The sequence below is a fragment of the Monodon monoceros genome, unplaced genomic scaffold (assembly GCF_005190385.1).
Source record: "Monodon monoceros isolate NGI ecotype Baffin Bay Population unplaced genomic scaffold, NGI_Narwhal_1 Super_Scaffold_1, whole genome shotgun sequence".
Lineage (NCBI taxonomy): Eukaryota > Metazoa > Chordata > Mammalia > Artiodactyla > Monodontidae > Monodon > Monodon monoceros.
The window spans coordinates 47,797,925-47,818,569 of record NW_021703765.1 but is presented as its reverse complement, the minus strand read 5'-3'; the positions used below and the strand labels follow the sequence as shown (position 1 = coordinate 47,818,569).

The 20,645-nt window shown below is 39.7% G+C and overlaps 1 protein-coding gene across 4 annotated transcripts in view; it reads left to right on the top strand.

Moving 5' to 3' along the window:
- The window catches only part of TTC39C (tetratricopeptide repeat domain 39C), a 101,146-nt gene that overhangs the window by 22,406 nt on the left and 58,095 nt on the right, over window positions 1–20,645 (top strand). Inside the window, exons 1-2 of one of the 4 annotated variants that reach the window (XM_029231345.1) lie at window positions 2,472–2,918; window positions 8,475–8,563. The exons of the other annotated variants lie outside the window; for them this stretch is intronic. The gene's annotated coding sequence lies outside the window, so the exon portion shown is untranslated. Of the gene's footprint in view, window positions 1–2,471; window positions 2,919–8,474; window positions 8,564–20,645 lie in introns of those variants that run through there. 4 annotated transcript variants of the gene reach the window in all.

The window sequence follows — 20,645 nt, the reverse complement described above, 5'->3', positions numbered from 1 at the left end:
CATGAAGCTTTCCTCCTATGCTTTATTCTAAGAGTTTTGTAGTTTCCACTCTTATATTTGGTTGGCCAAAAAGTTTGTTCAGTTTTAAGTAAAAATTAAAGACATATTTCATTTTCATGAAGAACTTTATTGAACAACATATTCACTAACTGAACGAATTTTTTTTGCCAACCCAATATTTTAAGATTTTTGGTCCATTTTGAGTCAATTTTGTATATGGCGTAAGGTAAAAATCCAACTTCAGTCTTTTGCATGTGGATGTCCAGTTTTTCCCAGTACCATTTATTGAAAAAAATCTGTGCTTTTCCATATATGTGAGGTTTTATTTCTGAATATTCTATTCTGTTCCGTTGGTCTTTGTGTGTCTTTATGCCAGTACCACACTGTTTTGATTACTGAAGCTTTGTAGTAAGTTTTGAAATCAGGAAGTGTGGAACCTCCAACTTTGTATTCAAAATTATTTTGACTTTTTGGGGTCCATTGAGATTTCATATGATTTTTAAGATGGATTTTTTTATTTTTTCAAAAAATGTCATTGGGATTTTGATAAGGATTGCATTCAATCTGTAGATAGCTTCAGGTAGTGTTGACATTTTAACACTAATAAGTCATCTGATTTCATGAATACAGGATGTCTTTCCATTTATCAGTGTCTTTAATTTCTTGCAGCAACATTTTGTGCTTTTCAGCACGTCTTTTGCCTCCTTGGTTAAATTTATTCCTAAGTATTTTATTCTTCCTGATGCTGTTGGAAATGGAATTGTTTTCTTAATTTCCTTTTTGCATCATTGATTGTTGGTGTGTAGAAGTGCAGCTGATTTTTATATGTTGATTTTGTATCCTGCGACTTCGCTGAAATTTATTAGTTTTTTTTTTTTTTTTTTGCAGTAAGCGGGCCTCTCACTGTTGTGGCCTCTCCCGTTGCGGAGCACAGGCTCCGGACACACAGGCTTAGCAGCCATGGCTCACGGGCCTAGCCGCTCCGCGGCATGTGGGATCTTCCCGGACCAGGGCACGAACCCATGTCCCCTGCATCGGCAGGCGGACTCTCAACCACTGCGCCACCAGGGAAGCCTTGAATTTTATTAGTTTTAACAGTTTTTAAATGGTGTTTTAAAGAATTTATATATGTAAGGTCATGTCATTTGCAAATAGAGAATTTTACTTTTTCCTTTCTATTTTGAATGCCTTCAAGTACTATGTTGAATAGAAGCGATAAGAGTGAGCTCCCTTGTCTTGTCCCTGATCTTAGAGGAAAAGTTTTTAGTCTTTCACCATTGAGTATGATGTTCACTGTGGGTTTAATGTTTTGATAAAAAAAATTTAAAGGTCACAGGACAATTGTAATTTTTCCCATTTATTATTAAGATGATTTTGCATGTTTCAGCATGCATGGTCCTTTTTGGGGTCTTGCACTGCTGTGTAAAGTGAGCACTGCCTGCATTCTCTAATGTAACACTTCCCTCCACTAGACTAGGCTCCTTGAGATTAAGAACATTGATTTGGTCACTGTTGTATCCCCAGCACCTAGCCTAATGTCTGGCATGTGGTAGGTGCTCAGCCAGTAAATGATGCATGAATAGTCCTTCCTTTCAAGCATGAGTTTTACTGGGGGTCCTGCTCTATGTGTCATGCATCCCTCACTCTTCAAGTGTGTGGATCCCTTGTGATAGGAGATTTGTCTGGGGTATTGCAAAGTAGTGTTGCCTGGTCTCGGATAAACTGTCTCCCTGGGAAGATTAGGTAAGACTACGAGTTGGTATCTCTAATGTGTTTTAAAGCTTGCATATGTTGGAGATTCTGTGTGGTGTTCACTGGTTATTGTAACATTTAGCACTTAGACACTGGATACAATCCCTTTTCAAATACAAAATTAAGTACAAATGTATGATGGTAGTAGAGTGTAGCTGGTGGCACGGTTGCTTTTGTGAACTCAGCGCTTCAAGGAGCTCACAGAGGGCTGTGGCATTTTGCATTGATGTGCACCTGTGGGAGGCAGGTGCCTGAGATCAGGTCAAGAGAAAAGACATTTGATCTCTTTTCCTTCTACTGGCTACATATTGAGATTTCCCTGTGGGTGGGGCCTCAGCTTGGGGTCAGTAAAAATAGAACAAAAAAGTGACCATTGCTATACTACACATCCATGTTCTCTGAGTAGTCAAATGCAAGTCTAGTGATGACACTTAGCTCTTACAGTTCAGCACCAGAAGGGTGCAGTTCAACACTAGAAGGGTAATGTTTGCTTAAAATCGAACTCCTGTTATTTTCATTTATAAATTAAACATTTATGGACTACCTACTGTGTTCAAATCACTGTGGCAGGTCCTAAGAGGAAGAGACCCTTTCCCTGCCCTCAAAGAAGTACCAGTCCGGCGAGAAAGATCACACAGTATCTAATTTAAAGGGAGTCACATCCTGAGAAGGGAAATAAGAACAGGTGTATTAGTCTGCTAGGGCCGCATAACAAAATACCATGGATTAGGGGGCTTAAACAACAGAAATTTATTTTCTTACAGTTCTGGAGGCTGAAGTCCAAGATCAGGGTGCCAGCACGATCAGGTTCTGGTGAGAGCTCTTCCTGGCTTGCAGATGGTCCCCTTCTCACTATGTCCTTGTGTGGCCTATCCTCTGAACACCAGGAGAGAGGGAGAGAGGAGAGAGGAATCTCTTTAAGGTCATCAGTCCTTTCAGATTGGACACCCATCCTCATGACCTCATTTCACCTTAATTACTTCCTGAAAGCCCCGTCTCCAAATCCATCACACTGGATGTTAGGACTTCAACATGTGAATTGGTGGCCGATGGAGGAAGATACCATTGAGTCCATAACGACAAGGACCCCAAACCTTGATGAGGACTTACGGTGTGCCAGGCGCTTGCCTCATGTTATTACTCAGCCCTCCCTCTGACCCTGTGAGGTAGGAACTGTCATTTCCTTCTCTTTTACAGGTGAGGAAACTGATGCTTGGCAGAATTAAATTGTTTTTCAAGATCACTCACTTCACAGAGCTGGGACTTGAACCCAGGGCTCTGGGAATTGGGGGAGTGTCAGAGGAGTAGGGAGTAGGGAGGTGGCTTAGGGGCACTCGGGCGGGTGGAGCAGCCTCTGGCTCTGCTTGTGCTGTATTCAGCTCCTCCCTGGCTGCACACAGAGGGTGTATGAGAAGCAATGATGGAGGCTGATGTCGTTGAAGTAGGTGGGTCCGTGTTCTATACAGAACCCCAGATTACTAGTCTTGCCCATTGGGCAGTAGGAAGCCATTGGTGGTTTTTGAGCAGAGGAGTGACGAAAGATTTTTGTTTCCGAAAGCTAACGCTGAGCACGGTATACACAGTTAATCTGGAGCTAGAGAAGTTACACAGCAATTGTCATAACCCACACGGGGGCTGTGAGGGCAGAGACAATCCATGAGAAAGGGGAGGTAGAATCAACAGGACTGTTTGGTTTTCATTTGATTTTTGGTTGTTGGGGGAGGAATTATAAATGTTCCAGGTCCCTAACTAGATGTTGCTGCCATTGAGAGAGAGACAAGAAATACAGAAAAAGGAACACATTCGAAGGATTAAGTAATGCAACAGTTTCTTCACCAGTTTGTCATCAAGTGGGAAATGTTATAACAAGTGTTTTAACCCTCTTGGGAAAGAAATGTATGTAGTACTGAATATCAGAAAAGGACTTGAAGTAGCTAAATCGGTGTATTGGAGAGGCCTCTTATGGACCTTGATGCATCACTAGTGATTATTTAATTTAGAAAGTCAGTTAAAGCAAGGGATTATACACTGAAAGAACATCTAGTAAACATTATGTTCTGACTTTTGATGTAAGGCCAATGCCTTGCCTTTCGTGAGTTTGCTGATGGATTCTCAATGGGCTTTCTTGCATAAGCCTCACCTATAAAGCACTCCTGTGACTTTGAGCATCAGGGTCTTTAAAGAGGAGCCAGAGAGTGAAGTCATTGGCAGAGCACTCTGAGGGGGGAAGCTCTTGGTCTTACAATTATCTCATGCTCGCTAATCCTAAAGGAGCTTTTAAAGTTCATATGCCTGTACCAATCTTTTCAAAGCATTTAATTACTTTTCATATATATGACACTTTTTGTACTATTATTTCATCTATTTACACAGTAAAAAATGAATTTGATAATTGCAATAATAAAATGAACAGGCACAAACATGTTTGGGTACAATTACTGCCCTTCTCTCAGTAAACACCAGAGAAGAGCCCACTAGCTGGAGTGTTTGGTAGTTGAGGAACATCTATTTCTCTCCCTCTAATATTGGGTAATCTGGAGATGTCGGTGAGTAGAGATGGGTTGAGTTGCTACTGTGTGTGTATTTTGTGTGTGTGCACATATATAAACAAGACAATTGTAGGCATCAGTTTCAGAGGGTAGTACCATATTTTCCTGGGCTACAGTCTAAATTTCTGATTCTGTTTATAGCAGTCACAAAAAAATGTAGCTTGTAGGACACAATCTACAATGAGAGTTTAAAATGAAACTGGTGTTAGTGGAATTTCTCATTAGATACAGTAGTGAAATGAAATGGATCGAATTCAAGAAAAGAAGTGGGGGAGATCCAAGGGACTGTTGGATTCTTAGAGCCGAGTAGAAGTGTTTCCTTTTGAAATTCAGATTTATATATGTCATTTCATAATTTATAACTTCTTAGATTACTAATGCTGTCAGTGAAAATGATCACTGCTTCAAAATGAGCCCACCTACTTTCTGGCAATGCTAAAAGCACAGCTAATTGTAGCTTCTAAAACAACCTGCACATGTAGTCCATTATAGCAGAAGCTCAGTTGTTTTCCCTTGGTGACAGGATTAGCATTGATTAGCTAGCACAGGAAGAGAACGTGCTTGGCTTTGGAGAACACTTGGCTCCCCTTGCAGAGAGCCTGCATTTGATGGAGCTCTGGTGGATGGCTGGGCAGTGGCAGAGCACCCAGCCAGTGGCTCAGTGGTAGGTTAACAGTGCAGGGGGCGGCCCAGGAGTACTGTTTGCCCACTCAAAAGAGACCTAGCAAACATAAGATGTAACAAGTTCTCTGATGCACGTATGGTCCAGCAGCAATATTGACCTTCATCATTAAGATAGGAATAGCTAGTAATCGGGAAATATCCTAGTGACCTCTTCCCTCTCATCTGTTTTCCTGGTTTGCTTTAGTTGTTTTAACGATGGAGAGAGATCAAAGCTTTTAATAATTTGAATGGGGACACGCTATCATTTTTTCTTCTTAAATTATTAAATATTTTAAACACACAGAAAGTACAGTATTATTATAAACATTAGAGCTGTCCTTCATACTCAGAATTAACAAATGCTAACATTTGTCATATTCACTCACCACTCCAGATTTTTTTTTTAGAGAAATGAGACATTACAGATATAGTTAAGATCCCCTTTGTGTTCCAACGCACTGCCAGTTTCCCTGGTTCCCTCCCCACTGTCCTCAGCTTGGCATGTCTTTTCCGTTCATATTTACACATTTTGTTGCACGTTTCTCTCCATAAACAACATATATGTCTGTGTTTTTAAATGTACATAATGAGGATCCTTTGCAGGTTGTATTTTTCACCCGGTTTTTTATTTTTGAAGTCTACCCATGTTGATATATATGTCAAATGTAATCTTTTTAACTGTTCAGCATAATGTTTATATCATATAAGTAGATGATGTACTTGTTCATTACCAGTAACATATTTAGGTGAGTTCCATTTCTTTAGGGTCCCTAACAGTGCTTAATGAACATCTTTATACATGTCTGACGTGAAAAACATTATCTGGGTATTTTATGTGTCTAGATGTGGAATTATTTGTTGGAAGAATCAGTGTTAATATATATTGCCAAATCTCTCTCGCAGGGCCACATATATATATATGTGATGTAATTTTAGTTTTAAGACATAAAAAGACTAACACAAAAATACACTCTCTATACTGAAACAGCATAAGTAAGGGGTGTGCCTAATGGCATTTAAGGTCGCAGGGATTTTCCAGTTAGCCAGTTGTGTACTGACCATACCTGTGTACTGAGGCATTGTGGGAGAGTCTGTGAGCAGTTGAGAGCAGGGACCGTGCCTCTCATAGAACTTCCTGTGTGCAGTTCCTGCAGAGCAGCACATGTTGATGATAAAATAAATGAAATTATATGGGGGAAATAAGACATGGTTTCTGTCCTCAGGAAATTTCGCGTCTCGCTGGGGTTATACAGCATTACATGTATGAAAGATAGACACTTATGAAGCAAACTAAGAGTAGTAGAAAGTAAAACTTGTAGAGATAGCTTAAATTCAACGGAAGCAGCATATGTTGAAAGAAGGAGTGGAATCAGAAACTACTCAGTGATACCCTTTTTTTCCTTCCTCCCCATCTTAGACATGAAGATTTAGAGAAGCAAGTTATAGAGCACTTAGTCAACACTGAAAAATGAAAGAGAATGGAGGAAAAACCCGAGCCTTCTGAGCATGTACTGGGCGGGAGACACCGAGGCCCCGTGCTGGGGTGGGAGGCCAGGTGCTCTGGAGTGTCCCGGACACCAGCCAGGCTCTGCTAGGGCTGTGCCACTTTACACAAAGCCCTAGACATGAGGAGCCTTCCATGCTGTCCCATATTCGGCATTTCCATGCGCGTTTCATGCCATCTCATTCTCGGAGCTTACTGAGGATTTCTGGTCCTGCTCCATAACCCCTAGGCCCATAGATGTCCCTGAGCAAGGGTACACAGAGGGATGCAGGCATGCACCTGCGGGGAGCTCTTGCGATGGGAGGAAGATCTGAGGTGTGTGGCATTAAGTTGATCACAGCAGGCTCAGGATCGAAGAAGTGGTTTTGCACCTGCAAAGTGTTTCAAGGAATTCCTCACAGGCTTATTTACCTCTGACGTCCAGCATCTCAAGTCAGGACAGCATGTTAACTTCTTGCCAGAAGTCTCTTTACCTCCAGCTGTTGGATTTTTCACCTGTGGGAATGAAACGGCTGTAATGGAGGTTGACGGAAAAAAAAGTTTTGCGTGTGTGCGTGTTTCATAACCAAGTTTGCTGGAGTCATGGCGTAAACTAGGAATTCTGGTTTCTTTTTGTGGACATGGTGTGGGCACAGGTCACAGGGAGGCACCATGGAAAAACATGGATTGTCTTCAGGATTGGAATCGAGCGTGAAGAAGAGGTGGGAGCAAGCTGAGAGGAGACGATCAGATTGAGGGGGGTTCAGGGCTTGCACGTGTGTGGAGCTAGAGCCGAGAAATGAGACGTAAAGCTGGTGAGGGCCCGACCGTTGGGGGACCGTGAGGGTCCAGTGTGGCAGGAGTTTGTTCTGATGCACGATGGACAGAGGCCGCTGGTCAGGGCAGATGGCATGTTACAGCATCCCCAGGGAAGGTGGCTTCTGCGGCAGTTTTGTGTGGAATGGAGTCTGGGGGAGGCCAGCATGAGATGTGAGGCCCGAGGTGGAGGCTGGTGTGAAGGGAACAGGGAAGGGGAGGAACAGAAAGACAGGACCCTCAGCTCTCAGAGGCCAGGAGAGGACGAGGAGTTGGCCATCGTAGTGGAAGGACTGAAATACTTTTGGGAATGGGAGCTTAAATTTGGTTCAGCAAAGCAGACCTTAGTTAATACAAGAATTCCTTATTTCTGGGAGGAGGTACTAGCGATGTCTTCGATTTTTCCTTTCTAAAAGGTTGACATTAGAATACAGAGTATTTTAGTTAGCAGGACCCTGTCTGCCAGCATTGTCAACTTAAACCACTTTGTTGGAGCAAAAATCCTAACGATGCCTCTAAGACTTTGCTACTCAGAATGTGATTCAGGGCCCATGAGCATCACTTAGGGACTTGTTAAAATGTGCAATCTCAGGCCTCACCCCAGACCACCCGAATGAGAGTCTGCATTTTACTTAACAAGGCAGGATTTGAATGCAGAGTAAAGCTTGAGAAGCCCTGTTCCAGCATGCTGTCTTCTTGTGACTTTTAAAACAAATTTTACAACTTAAAAACATTTTTATGGGACTTCCCTGGCCGTCCAGTGGTTAAGGCTCGGAGCTTCCAATGCAGGGGGCCCAGGTTTGATCCCTGGTCAGGAAACTAAGATCCCACATGCTGCGCAGCGCAGCCAAAAACCAAACAAACAGACAAAATTTTTTTGATATATTAAGTTTTGTTTACTGAAAGGTTGTAATAAATGCCAAGAATACCATTTAAAAAGTGCTTATAGGCTCCCCTGTAGAATTGATGCTTTGGCAATAGATATGCATTTGTTCGCTGTCAGTCTTCGCACTCCAGAACATCACCTTCATGCAAAGGGTCTTATTTCAGTGCCTGGAATAGTGTTTGGCGCATATAGGTGCTCAAAAGATATTTGTGATATTTTGAGTAAGTAAATGGATGAAAATTAATTAAATATTAGTATTTTATGTTGCTTTTAGATGCACATTTTAAAACTATGCCTTACGGTGATCAAATTAAAAACTTTTCAGATTGTAAAGGAGATAAATGCTTATTTATTGACGATTGGAAAGGAAAAGTAGAAAGAAGAAAAATCACTCTTTACTCCCACTACCCATAGGTAAGATTTCAAATTATCTCCTTTTGTGAATGTTTTTGCATAGTTGGTCATACTGCACATACTACTTTGTATTCTGCTTTTTCATTTATGACAGAGTAACTGATTTATTGCATGATAACTGCATGCCAGGCTTCAAACAAGGCATTTTAGGTACTTTTCTCGTTTACTTATTATACCCATATAGAGCGGTATACAGTTGACTCTTGAATGATGTGGGTTTGACCCACGTGGGTCCATTTATATGAATTTTTTTCAATAAATACAGTACCTGAATTTTCATTTTACAGATCTTTAAATATGTGGAAAAGTTTGTGTTCAATTAGAGATCACGGTATGTTGAATCAAAAGAACTAGGGTTGAGTCCTCATTCTAGTCAAACTCTTTTAGTTTCTTGCCCTTGAGTGAGTCATCTATCAATTTCTTTGTTTCTGAGGCAGAGAGAGCAGTACTCGGATTTTTGACTGCACAGAGGGTCAGCACCTCTAACCCCCCGTTGTTCAAGGGTCAACTGTAATTACATCAGATTTTCAAACGAGGAAACACAGGCTGAGAGTTTGTAGCTTGATTATGGTCACAGTCGGTTCACAGTCAAGCTGAGGTTTTAACTCAGGGCCATTTCCTAGAGCCCATGCTTTTTCAAACACATGGGAGCAAGCCCTTCCTTATTTATACTTTTCGGGGGTAAAATAATATTTTGCTAGGTAAATATATCAATTTGTCTAACAGTCTGTCTTCATTCTGGCATAATGAACATCTTTGAGTAGAAATAATTTTCTGCATTTCATTTTTCTTCAGGTAGATTCTTAGAAATAATTTTAAGTCTCTTAAAAGATCAATAGAAAAATATAGAACTTTCCAAAAGGTTTGCACCAGTTTTCATTCCCATCAGTCACTGTTAAGTGTTGTGTATTTGAGTGCACACGGGCAAAGTAATATGTCAGCTATGCTTCCTCAGGAAAAAAATCCATTTAAATGTGTTTTCTTTTTGTTTTAAAATAACCTATTTGACTTTCATGTCACATAATTTACTGAACTATTTAGCTGTCTCTAAATATCAGCTTCTTATTATATAGAGTTTTAGCAGGACATTCATGCTGCTCTGCTGAAAACCTTATTAGTTTAATAAAGCCCACAGTTGAATCAGATGTATATTTACATTGATTTATATTTTCTTAAGTTGAGAATTATTTTCATAAATCGTTTTTTATGGTTATAAAATGTATTCAACTTTATATTTAATATCACTTTTTTCTTAAAAATCGTCATCCATATCAGTCTTAGACTATGGTATAGTATTTCTTTTCTTTTCTCCTTCCCTCTCTTCCTCTCTCCTTCCCTCTCTTCCTTTTTCATTTCTTCCTGTAGCAGAGGGGCAGATGGTGTACAGAGAGGAAAGCCTGTGTGCGTTTTAACCACAACAACAGCAAAAACAACCAAACTCTCACTTATATGAGGCTTTATTGGATACTTTGATAAAACTACTGAAGAAGGAAATAAATATCACCCACTGTTAATATTTGGAATCATAAAAGATCACTATAAAATATAATAGCTCTATATTGGAGACAGGACCTACAGAGGAACAGGGAAAGTGTATGAAAATGGAACACCATTTTATTAATTTAGCCATGTTTATTTGATACATTGTCTTTTTTTTTTTTTTTTTGAGATGATCATATGGTTTTTATTCTTCAACTTGTTAATGTGGTGTATCACACGAATTCCTTTGTGGATATTGACAAAACCCTTGTATCCCTGGGATAAATCCCACTTGATCATGGCGTGTAATCCTTTTAATGTATTGGTGGATTCAGATATTTAGTATTTTGTTGAGGATTTTTGCGTCTACGTTCATCAGTGATATTGGCCTGTAATTTTCTTTTTTCGTGGTATCTTTGTCTCGTTTTGGTATCAGGGTGATGGTGGCCTCATAGAATGAGTTTGGGAGTGTTCTTTCGTCTGCAATTTTTTGGAATAGTTTCAGAAGGACAGGTGTTAAGTCTTTTCTAAATCTTTGATAGAACTTGCCCGTGAAGCCATCTGGTCCTGGACTTCTGTTTGTTGGAAGTTTTTAAATCACTGTTTCAATTTCAGTGCTTGTGATTGGTCTGTTCTGTTTTGGTTTTTCTGTTTCTTCCTGGTTCAGTCTTGGAAGATTGTACCTTTCTAAGAGTTTGTCCATTTCTTCCAGGTTGTCCATTTTATTGGCATACAGTTGCTTGTAGTAGTCTCTTCTGCCTGTTTTTATCTGTTGTGTAGCTTTCCCAAATATCAGCACAGCATTTTTAATCTGGTGAAAAATGTTTTCATTCTGTTTTGAATAGAATCTCTTGTAGATAGGTTTTATCTCTTACTTTTTGTATGGTTTTGTACTCTGATAGTGCCTCTACTAGAGTAGAAATAAAAAATATAGCATTACAGTTTAATAACTTGTGTGAGGCTAATAAACCAGTGAATTTAGAAAACAAATACATGTACTTTGCAAAATGTTATAACGTTTTGCAATTTTGAAGTACTTGATAAACTGTAAGACATAATAGATAATTGCACAAGCAGTTAAGGGCTTGTGAGAGTGAATTGATTTTCTTAAAGTTAATTAAGTACCCTATTCTGACTTCCTTAAACAAATGAGGCGTTTTTACATACTGCCCTTTTTCATTTACGCAAGGCTGCACACAGCCTGAAGGCAGTCATGCCAGTATGAGTAGGCAATTAAAGGGCTTTGCCATTCTGATTTGAATTACTTGTTGTTTTAAAAAGAATGATGTGATAAACATTTGAATTACATATAAAGTTTTGGTTAAAAGAGGCAACCTTTTTTCTACCTCTCTTCTTCTGGAATAGCAGTTAGTTTTAGTGTAACTTCATTTGAGTAAACATTGCTTTCTTGCTTTCTTTTTGTGCACTATAATCCTGTTTGTTAAAAAAAAAAAATCATCACAGGAATTGTCTTTTAAGATACTACTTTCATGGGAAGTATCAGTGATTGCTGTTTTGAGTTTGGTTTTGTCTTAAGTGGGCTTTTCAAATGCAGGGAGTTCTGTTGGGGCTTTGGTTGACTATAAGTATGTGGGTAAAAAATAGATTCGTATTTCCTATTGTAGACTATATTCTTAGTGAAAACCACATGTAATTATTTAAATTTCAAATTGTTAAAAATTAAATACAATTATAATATGACCATATCAGTACATGATTATGTAGTTCTTAAGATTTTTGCCAACTCAAGAGAAAATTTATAATTAATTAATAAAAGGAGTCTTAGTTCCAGAACCTGCCTTTATAATGTCACCATAAATAACTTTTAGAGTCCTAAAGGTGAACAATTCAAGATATATACTTGTAGAGCAATGTTTCAAGGAGAGCTAACGATAAAGGCAGGAAATCATTTTAAGCATCTTGTATATTCCAGAGACTATGCAAGTATTAATCCCGTTGTCAGCAGTAGCTTCTTAGGTATGGTCTACGCTTTTCTTTCGTAGACCAATCCATTATTTGTTACCCTCATTCAGTAAATACTTACATTTTACCTTCTGTATGCCAGCCATGGTTTAATAAATTTCTTCACTTAGTAAAACAGCTTGACAACATGAAAAGAAATACACAGTTTCACCCTTCACATAACTCAACATACAGCTACCACTTTCTCTGCCTTCTTTTAGTTATTCTTTTCCTTGTTTGCTCTCACTCCTCCACTCAGTCACTCCTTCACTCAGTCACTCAGTCTGTCACTTACTCTGTCACTCACTCATTTATTCAATAACAAATGAATGGCGTTCTAGATGGAAGCCCCATGTTAGGCACCATTCGGTGGGAAAAGCAGTGCTACTGTGTGAGTAGCATTCTGAAGGGCAAAGGCTAAGGAGTAGTGCAGGCCCAGAGAAGGGCTCCAGCCTGACCTGAGGGACCAGGAAGGGTGGTCTGGAGCCAGCACCTTTTTGGACCAAAGCCCAGAGGATTTACAGGATCCATTGAGGAAAGGGATGGTCAGGGAACCCTGTGTGCCAAAGCCCAAGGCAAGAGAGCATGAGAGTCCCTTCTCATTGTTTTTATCATGATTTGGAAATTTTGTAGGTTAGAGTAAAAATGGAAAAAAAAACGGAAACTTTAAAAAATTGTCCCTGCTTTTGTCTCAAGACAGACTTTTTATGTAGATGTTTTACTTTCTAAATATCACCATGCTACATAGTCTGTCATATTCATTAGACCAGTGAATTCTAACTCAAGTAATCATTTGGAAGTTAAAAGATGGGGGACTCGGGGCCAGACTGTTTTCCTTGGCTTTCACTTTGCTTTCTGGGTCTTTCCTCATCTCCCTCCTCACAGGCCTGGCTGTAGGGGTGCTGGGCCCACCTGGGACTCTGGGAGGGTAGCCCTCCACTCCCCAGCCTCCCGGTCCAGGCCAAGCACTCCGTGGCTTCTGTCCCGTTCACCATTTCTCTTCTGTAGTTGTTTCCCAAATCTCCCTCCACCCCAAGTCTAAGACATACCCCTGAATCTGCCAGCTCTTCCTTTGCAGGATACCAGAGACGAGCCTCAGAAGTGAAGTCCTGTTTTTGCCACGCGATTGTAGAACCAGTCTGTATTTTAAATTACCACAGTGGCTTTGAGGGGTATCTTGCCATGTGCAGGGGATGCATTCTTAATGCAGGGATGTCCTAGAAATGCATCCATTGAAACGGTTGTGCATAGGAAGTTTCCATGTGACAGTTATCCATAGGAAGTCAGGTTCAAGGGCCCAGTTATTTTTTCAGTGGTGCGGAGAGGGGCTCATTAGTTGTATTAACCTGTAGATAACTACTGCCTCAAGCTGTGGGGAGAGACAGACCACCCAGGCTCCTGCTGCTTCTGCCTCTATGTGGGGAGGAGTTCCAGAGTCTCAGCCTGCCCCCCAGAAGTCCCTACTGTAAGCTGATGGTTTCACTGCTTCCAGTGAGAGGCTTTCATGGCTTCTTGGCACTGGGCAGTGAATGACAAGGTTATTTCGTGGTAAGATGCAAGGCCACCTCACAAGCAGTCCACGTAACAAAAGCAAGCAGCCACTGCAGTGGTTGTGAGTGCGAACATTGCTGAACGCACCACTCCCTGGGGACTGGTGGCCCTCCTGGCCCGGGGATACCCCCAAGCTGCGTGGGGTGCCCCTGGGGCTGGCTGGTGAAGCACTAGAGACTCTAAAATCCCTAAGAAGGATGGGTACGTGATAAACACAACTCCGAACCCTGGACCTGTTCCAAACACTCACAAATCAAGTCATAAACTGAATGACTGCCATGGTCCATGTTTTTAGACACATGCTGTCCTTGAGATGAAGCGTTGCCCGAGGATCACACTTTGAATTGTGTCTGAAAAGTAAGAATAGAGCCTTCCTATGAAATTCACCACTGCTATCTTCTGATCAAGGAAACAAGCACGTTTATTTTTCTTAGTGAAAGCAGAGTTTTTAATGGGCTCAAGTTGATGATCTCACTTCTGGGAATTTTTTGGAACCTGTGGAGGATGGTCCATCAGATGAAGTGTCATGAAGTGTAGACTTCATAGGAGATGGGTGGTTGGTTTATTAGACAGATGTGGATTGGGCCAGTTATGTGCTAGGTTCTGTCCTATGAGGTCAGGATAGTGGCACGTGGCAAAGGTGGGGTGCCAACCTTGGGGAGCTTTCATTTATTCAAACAAGTAAATGAATAATGAGATAAATATCAAACAGTAAGCACTCTGCAGAGACTTAAAATATAGAGATGCAATAGAGAGTGGTTAAAGGCTTATTAATATATTCTTTTAAGAAACACAAGAGAAGGTGGAAGTCAAAGTTGGCAAGTAGCCCTTGTTAGATTTCATCAGATCCGATACTCGAGGAAGCCTCGTTCATCCATGAAAAGTATGGTTACAAAGGATGACTTTGAATAAAATCGACCGTCTACCCACTTTCTGTCACCATTTATTACTGCAATGTTTCTAGCAGCCAAACTGGACTGCATAGGCTCCATGAAGAGCTATGAGCGTTTCTCTTTGTATCTCCAGTGCATAGCACGGTGCCTGCTGTATACTTTATCATCAGCGTATATAATTTGTACAGATGAATGAAACAACTTATTAGAGTTTTTCCTATAATACCATGTATAAAAGAGGTCACTTTTCATTTACTTTCTTTCAAACTGCAGAACGTTATCTGGTTATGACTTGGGTATATGATTTTCAAATTAAAGATCTGTTTGTTTGTTTTTTTTTAAAAAAGAAAAGTATAGTTTTCTCCTGGATAACTTTGTTGATGGAAACAAAGAGCAGCCTGGAAACCCCCCCATTATTTCTCTGATAGTAAATTGTATTGCTTCTGTTGGGCCTGATTTCTTAACCACTGTCCTAACCATTTGACTTGGATAAACTCGACACTTCAGTCCTTCCCTGTGTAGGCTCAGAGGTGGCTGTGGGCTATGGGAAGCTGCTTTAAAATTGGAAATTTATCATGGAGAAGTAGAAGATGTGGAGCAGTGGGGTGCATGGACCTGGGTACCTAACTCTTAAATCTGTTTGGGAGGATGATACTTGGTGAATGCTGAGTGAATAGATCCACTGGGATTCCTTATGGAAGTTATTGTTTCTAGAAAAAACATACTGAATTTTATGTTCCAATTTGTAACAAGCCCAAAGGGAACATTCCACTGATGCTCTCCAATCATATATGTGACCTAGGGATGCTGTATATAATACGTAAAAGAAGCATTTGTAGTACTTTTTAACTAAGATGCTTTCAGAATAATTAGATTTTCCTTTTGAAAAATATTCTTAACTATTATAAATTATGTCAAGAAAAATCACTTCACATTTTATTTTCCTTGGCTACCATCTGAGGGAGTTAGGGAACTTTTCTTTCTACACTTATGGTCTGGAGTTTTCCTTCATCGCTTCTGAGGACGCTTATCCTTTTCTGCACACGGCAGATGCTCTCTTTAACCATGTTTGTTGAATGCATGGTGCAAGAATGAGGTGCTGAGAACGTTGCTGTTCTTCCTTGCTTTCACGGTGTGAGGAGAGAGAAAACTTTCCGTCTCTTTAATCAGTGAGTGAGAAGAATTTTATGCTCTTCGGCTCAGGGAGGCCAGACATCCTAGTCTGTATTATCGCTGCAACATCTTCAGATGAGGGTTGAAGCCTCCAAGTAGCTCACTGGGAGAGTTTCCCATTTCTGAGTAGTGTTTAAAAAAAGAAAAAAGTTAGATCAATATATTTGGAAAACAGAAGTCATCGCAGAAGAATCATGTTCATCTTACCTGTTGATAGCACAATGTACTCAAAGTTAGAGAACTTGAAACACGGGACAGTGAAAATTGAGCCAATCGTTCAGGACCCACAAGTACAAATCAAGTGAGGTCTGCATTCAGGTGGCTGGCATCCCCTGAAATTTAAACATTTCAAGCCTTAATCTAGGGAATAGTGACTTCATGTTTTAGATTTTAACTTCGGTTTTATTATAAACTTCTTACTATAGAGCTTTTTATTTATTTTCTTAGCAGTGTAGGGAGGAGTTAGCTAGGTAGAGGAAAGATTTCACTATTAAAAATGAAAACACAATTTTTAATAAGATAATTTGTTCAAATAGCAAGAAAATGTGTTCTTTTTGATGTCCTACTGGCTTCCTCTCTTATTTTGAAAGGGATGCATTTAAAATCTTATTTACAAGGCTTATATAGGTAATATAAAAAGCAATGCCCAAATCATTTGCATTTGTTTTTGGAAAATCAGATTGTTTGGGGAGTAACCTCATATATTAAGTGTCTTTCTTTCCTTCTTTTGGGGCATTTCTCTATCAGCCTTTTGTTAATGGTGCTCTGAGCCACAGCGGGGCACAGCTAGTCGCTAAGTGAATAACTCACTGCCACGTAAGCAGGCTTTGACTATTTTGCTATGGAGTCACCCCATTATTCTGTTTGACTGGCTGGATGATATATTCTGTTGAGAAATTGTGTCAAAGCAACAACTGAATCACAGGGAGTATTTAGAACAAGTAAATTGACTTAAATGACGCACTCTTCTCTCTAAAAGATGTCTGAGTGTGGAGAGAATGTCTGTGGTGACATTATTGAGGCAGAGATGATGACTAGTAGTGTAGCTTCAGTCGTGACTGTTTATTCCGCCATGTACACACGTTTATCATTGACAAAATCACCTTTAATCTTATTGCCCCTCACAACAAATATTCATTTTTTTATTGTCTATACATATTGGAACAGAGTGTACACAGAGCTTTTGTTTTCATATTAAATTCTGTCAGGGATTTTTCTAGGTTATAATATTCCATCTGTTTGTTTTGTTTTTTTTTTCTTTTTTTTGCGGTACGTGGGCGTCTCACTGTTGTGGCCTCTCCCGTTGCGGAGCACAGGCTCAGCGGCCGTGGCTCACGGGCCCAGCCGCTGCGGCATGTGGGATCCTCCCGGACCAAGGCACGAACCCGTGACCCCTGCATTGGCAGGCGGACTCTCAACCACTGCGCCACCAGGGAAGCCCTCCATCTGGTTTTTTTAATGAGTCATTTTTTTCTATTGTAGACTGCTTTCCATTTTCAAAAATTTTTCAATTGTAAAATATACATAACAAAGTTTACTATCTTAACCATTGTTAGGAGTACAGTTGAGTGTGTAGTACATTTACAGTTGGTGTGCATTCCATAACTCTTTTCAGCTTGCAAAACTGAAACTTTATATCCCTTAAACAACAACAGCTCATTCTCTCCTCCCCTGCAGGCCCTGGCAGCCACGCTACTTCCTATCTCTAAATTCAATTGCTCTAGGTACCTCATGTGGAATCATACAATACTTTTCTTTTTGTAACTGGCTTATTTCGCTTAGCATAATGTCCTTCCTCAAGGTTCACTCATGTTGCAGCATGTGTCAGAATTTCCTTCCTTTTTAAGGCCGAATAATATTTCGTTGTAAATATACACCACGTTTTGTTGATCCGTTTATCCATCAATGGACACTCGGGTTGCTTCCACCCTTTGGTTATTATGAATAATGCTGCTAGAATATGGGTGTACAAAAATTTGAGTTCCTGGTTTCAGTTCTTTTGGGTATATACCCATAAGTGGAATTACTGGGTCATATGGTAATTCTATTTCTAATTTTTTTGTGGAGCCATTATACTGATTTCCATAGTGGCTACATCATTTTACATTCCCACCAACAGTGCACAGTGATTCTGATTTCTCCATATCCTTGCCAACACTTGTGTATTTTCTGCTATTTTGATAGTATCCATTCTAATGGGTGTGATGTGGCATCTCGTGGCTTTGATTGGCATTTCCCTAATGATTAGTGATGTTAAGCATCTTTTCATGTGCTTACTGGCTCTTGTGTATCATCTTTGGAGAAATATCTGTTCATGTCCTTTACCCACTTTTTAATCAGGTTGTTTGATTTTTTTGTTGACTTGCAGGAGTTCTTTATATAATCTGGACATTAACTCTTTTTTCAGGTGTGATTTGCAAATATTTTCTGCCATTCCATAGGTTGCCTTTTCACTTTGTTGATTATATCTCTTGCACAGAAATGTTTTATTTTAAACATTTAGGTAGTCCAACTTACCTATTTTTACTTTTGTTGCCTGTGCTTTGGTGTCATAGCAAAGAAATCATTGCCAAATCCAATGTCATGAAGCTTTTCCTCTATGTAGACAGTTGTTTTTTAAACCCAGGTTTTCCTTATTCTGGATAATGGTGCAATGAATGGCTTCATGGACTTAGCTTTTTTCTTCTGTTGACATTATTTTACTTTACTTTTAGAAAGAAAGTGAAATACTGAATCAGTTTAGTCTCCTTAAAGCCCATTTTTGGAAATATTAGGCAGAGCAGAGGATATCACTTGTCCTGTTAGCAAAAGTTGTTTCTGAAGGAATGGTGTGAGGCTTCTGGAGAAGCATTTAATGATGCCTTGATCGGTGATTGTACGAAGTTGACCCCCGTGATCCTCTGGGACCGTGATTTTTAAAACAGCATGGGTCACAGGAAAGGCACAGGCCTTTTAAGAGCAGTCAGGGTAGGGGGTGTGGATTTAGGTGACTGTTTCTTCAGTCCTCAGCTTTGAGATCTTAGGGCTGCAATGAGATGAGGTGACTCCCATGGACTGATTAGGGTCACATGGCCCTGGATTTCCTTGGTAATATACAAAGTCCAGCCTCCCCGCACATTTGAAGGGGAGAAAAGTCAACATTATATGAATATAGAACATTTTCAGAAAAATGGAAAATGCCACTATGTTTGGGGGATAAAATTACATTTGAAGAAACATATTTGGTTAGGGACTGTCTTCTTGTAATTATGCCCATTTGTTTAATGGAAAAATATTCCTTTGAGAATCAAATGTGTACATTTCCTCCCACAGTATTTTAAGAAACAAAATCTTCATCAGTCCAATTTTTAATCTGCTGGAGAAGCTTTGTTTTTTAAAATTTCCATGGCGATGTTCATAAATTTAGAAAAAGACCATCCATTGCTTCTTTGTATTTTCAAATTTTCCTACCTTTGGGAGAGTTTTCATACAGAGAGAAAATTTTAAGCCATTTCATTACTGGTGTTTCATTTTCAAAAAGCAGACTATGGCAGTGACCATTAGAGTCCTTCTCATCAAAGGATTTCAAAAAACATCATCTTTGGGGAGCATTTTTTTTTTTTTTTTTTTTGCGGCACGCGGGCCTCTCACTGTTGTGGCCTCTCCCGTTGCGGAGCATAGGCTCCGGACGCGCAGGCTCAGCGGCCATGGCTCACGGGCCCAGCCACTCCGTGGCATGTGGGATCTTCCCGGACTGGGGCATGAACCTGTGTCCCCTGCATCAGCAGGTGGACTCTCAACCACTGCGCCACCAGGGAAGCCCTCAAATTATTTTTGAAACAAATCTCAGTCATCATTTTATTTGTAAATGCTATCATATACACCTCTAAAAAAAATAGTCCTTAAAATGTAGTATAATACCACTTCTGTACCTAAAAAATTAATATTAATTCACTAATATAATCAAATACCCATCAGTGATCATTTATCTGATTTAATTTTTCTTTTTAATTTTTTCTTTTTCATAAGGAACAACTTTCTGTATAAGACTGCATACATATGTAAATATCACAGTGTAACTACTTACAACCAGATAAAGGATATTTCCAACATTCCAGCATCCTTCCTTGGGCTCCCAGTATCCCCCCAATGGTACCAGTGTTCTGAACTCTGTCATCATTAGTGATCAGAATAGTGGTTTTGAGCTTCATATAAATGGAATCATTCAGTATAATTCTTTTGTGTCTGGCTTCCTTCACTCAGCATTACGTCTATGAGATTAATTCATGTTTTTGCATTTAGCAGTAGTTCTTTTTCATAGCTATGAACTATTTCACTGAGTGAATATGCTGCAATTATTTGATCTGTTCTACTGTTGATGGACATTGGAATTGTTTCCAGTTTGAGGCTACTAAGGATAAGACTATTAAAAACCATGCATGTCTTTTAGGGGCATAATAATTCAATTCTGTTGTACATATTTACTTAGGAGTGAAGTTACTAAATCGTTGATTGGCATGTGCTCAGTAGATCGGGCACGTGGATGAGTTTTAGTAGAGCAGGTGCACAGCTTTAGTAGATTCTGCTAAGCAGCGTTTGAGACTCAGTTACTCCACAGCCTCGTTACCACTTGGTATTATCAATCCTTGTAACTGTGGCCAGTCTGCTAAGCATATAGTGCTGCCTCATTTTGGTTTTAGTTTGTATTTCCCTGATAATGAGTGCTTTTCAGCACTTCTTAATATGCTTATTAACTTTTGGATGTCCTCTCTTGTGACGTGCCTATTAAGACTTTTGCCTTTTTTTTTTTTTTTTTTTTTTTTTTTACTGGGTTGCCAGTCATTTTGTACCGATTCATGGGTGTTCTTTATGTATTCTCAAGATGAGCTCTTTGTTTGATATGTGTATTTGCCTTTTTCAGTCTCTTATGAGTGACCAGGAATGCTTAATTTTAATTAAGTTTTGATATTGGGTAATGTAGGCCTCCAGCTTTGTTGGTCTTCTTTAAATTTGATTTGGCCATTCTAAGTATTCTGCTTTTCCAT